At 37.1% G+C, this 3,233-nt stretch overlaps 1 protein-coding gene across 2 annotated transcripts in view; it reads left to right on the forward strand.

Annotated features, from left to right (window-relative positions):
- Blzf1 (basic leucine zipper nuclear factor 1) overlaps nt 1-3,233 on the forward strand; it is a 35,193-nt gene that overhangs the window by 15,789 nt on the left and 16,171 nt on the right. The window lies entirely within an intron of this gene.

Below are 3,233 nucleotides of genomic sequence, written 5' to 3' on the forward strand. Positions count from 1 at the left end.
TCACAGAAGAAGGAGAGAGTATGGGCAGAAAACTGCCCCAGAGTCCCAGTCGATGTCTGGAAGCCTACGTGTATGATGACCAGCATTATACTAATTTCTTTCTGAGGGAAAGGTATTCCCCCTCTGCCCCAAGCATAGTCGCTGTCTAGGCACATCATATCCATGAACAGTTATCCCTTCTCTCTCTGTTGACTCTTTCCTTTTCAGTTAAGAATATGCCCAGGTGTCATCCATCTAAAAGACAAGTCTCTCTCAGTAGGCCCTGGGTATGGCCTCATCACCTCCCTTCACAGCCTATTTGTCCTCGCAAGCCATCCACTTCAAAGTGTTGAAGACTCCCAGCCTCACTGTACTTAAAAAGTACTCTTACAGAGGTCATGAATGTTTGTGATCATATTTTACCCAATCAAGCATTTTTTTCCTTCAATCTCTCTTGACTTCTGTGACATTACTCTTTCTGAGCTCTTCTTTATAGACGTTCTCTACATCTGCACATTTCTGCTCATTATCCAGACAGTTAAAATTGGAACACCTCTTTTCTCCTAGCTTTTGCATTTGTATACCCCCCTAAAAAGAAGAAAAATAACCTTCTTTCCTATATTCCATATCTTAGTGACTGTTCCTATTGTATATGGTATTTTCAGGATTCCATAAAACAATGCATTTAAAGGCCATAACAGTTTCTGACATACAGCAATTTCTCAACTAATGGTAGCCGTAATTTTAATTTTTTTCCTTCAGGCTCCATTCCTGTTAATTTTACCATCTTCTTAGTTCCTTCTGATTTACACACACACACACACACACAGACACACACCCCTACACCTGCCCTGTTCCCACGTTCCAGCTCCTGACTTACATCCTCGACTGTGTCAGTATCCCTGGCTTTTTTTTTTTTTTTTAAAAACCTGCCTCCAGGCCATCTTGAGCTACTTTCCCACAGCGTTGTTTTTTAAATGCCAATATGATAATCATACAGCTCCCTATTTGCCTCATTATTGAATCTAAATTTTTCATATAGTAGAGAAGAAGTTTTGTAATCTTTTTTTCATCCCTCCTTCTCACAGATCATTTCACAGGTGCCCCTACCACTCTGCACTTCACATTCTAGCAGTGTTGACCATTTCTCATTCCACATACTTACCCTTGTGTTCCCATCTCCCTAGACTGCTTCCCAGCACCTGACCTGTTGCCCAGCCTCTGCACCACCTGGATGAGTCAGTTTTCTCTAAGTCTCACCGGCAAGTCTAGATGTGCATTCTGCAGGCTTCCATTGCACTAGCTCTTCATTAGCTTATATTTGTTTGATTCTCCTTCCTTATCCCAAACCATGAGCTGCTAAAGGGGTAGGGAATATGTCTTTGTTTCCTCAAGGTGTGGAATCTGTTGTACATACTAGGGACTCAACTATTTACTGAATGAATCAGTGCCTAGAACTATACTTATCACCTTTATCAAAAACATTGTTTCCTCTTTTCTACTATTTTTTGGGAAATTATGTCAATGCATACTTGGTTGCTACCAGGAACATTTGAAGTAATGGACCACTCCCTCTTTTTTAAAATACTTTCTTCCCTTGTTTTTTTCCTATGCTTCAATTTCCTGTGTTTTCTTTTATCTGACCATTCTATTTCAGAATATTGGGGATTCTCAGGGCTTGATCAAGATTCCCTTGTTCTCTTAGTCTTTTATCCCATCACATTTTCCCATTTAACAAAACTGATAACACTTCTTCCTTAGGATTTCTTGAACCTTTCAGCCCCATTACCTCAAGTTGCCATTTTTTTCCCCCAGAGATACACACGAGAGTTTATTTGTCAGAGCTGACAAATAAAGGCACATCCCTCCATAGTGGAGAGGGGCCAGTTGCTATTATTTTTTAATCAGATAATTGCACTGATTTACCTTTCTGTCTTTTTCCCTTGTCTGCCCTAATGCCACCTCCTTTTCCCATCTTCCACACCATGTATAGCATGATCTTTGAAAGGGACAATGCTTAAAAATCAATCCTTGTCACTTTTAGCCTAACATCCAGAAGCATTTCTATCCATTCTGATGTCTCAGTCTCCTGTTGAATTTCTTAAGCATTTTGTTTCTCTCTAAAGATCCATAATGTAACAACATATATAGGGTATTTGGAAACTTTATTTTCCCCTCCAAATTTATAAGTAACTTTAAGCCTCTCTTCTTTGCATGTTATCTTATATTTAACTAGGTTTCGTAAAATGGAAAGATCTCAAAAACTAAATTGAAAAAGCACAGTTTATTTGAAAAATAGAGGTCCTAAAATAGAATGATGGCTTTTAAGTGATGCTGGGATATTCTTAAAGTAGCTCTGGTGTGGGTGTGGTGGTAACTTAGAAGGATAAAACAATCTTCTGGACAACATCAGAGCAGGGAAATGGGCCTCTTCAGCAATTCTTGTAAGCTCTCTTGAATAACCCTCCAGAGAGAAGGACTTTTCTTTGGTTGCTTTCACAATTTCCTTCCAATTGCATTGCCTACCTACTTTGAAACATAACTCATATTCATCATGTGACGATTATTGGGAGAATATGAACAAGAGATAGAAGAGCTGTGAGCCAGACGTGTTATCTTTATCCTTATAAACATGTTAGAGAAATATTTTCAATCCAAAAGTTCCTGCTTTGATTATCAGTAAAGGAGACTAAATAGGAAAAGTCAGAGTGAAGAATAGGGAGAGTGATAGTATTATGGAACCCAAGAAATGAAAACATGATTGTTAACACAAACTATTGCATGTAAGTTGGAAAAAGAGAAATGAAAAGCCATTTATTTTACAAATAAAAACTAATCATACTGCAAAATAGCATTTGATAAAAGAATGAAAAGCAAAATCTTGATTTTAAGTAGTTGAATGAAAGATTAAAAGAAGACATAGTGAACATCATTTACTTAAAGATAAAAATTGACATCACAAGGTAGAATTGATGTAAGCTCATTTTCTGTTTTTTTCTGTCAGTATTCATAAAAGAGCATTAATTTTATCATTCTTAAAAAAACATGTAACAGTGTAATTAATAATAACTAGGAATTTTTGTTAAATGTATGGTTGCGGGGGGATAAGTTCTCAAATTCATCCTTCAGATGTGATTTTTATAAGAATTCCATATTAGTGAACTGGAACTTCATAGGTAGTCATATATCAGTGAAATGAAAGGCTTTTATAGTTCATACTACATACGTCTAATATTACCTCTCGTTTTCCTTAG

The sequence above is a fragment of the Ictidomys tridecemlineatus genome, chromosome 10 (assembly GCF_052094955.1).
Source record: "Ictidomys tridecemlineatus isolate mIctTri1 chromosome 10, mIctTri1.hap1, whole genome shotgun sequence".
Taxonomy (NCBI): domain Eukaryota; kingdom Metazoa; phylum Chordata; class Mammalia; order Rodentia; family Sciuridae; genus Ictidomys; species Ictidomys tridecemlineatus.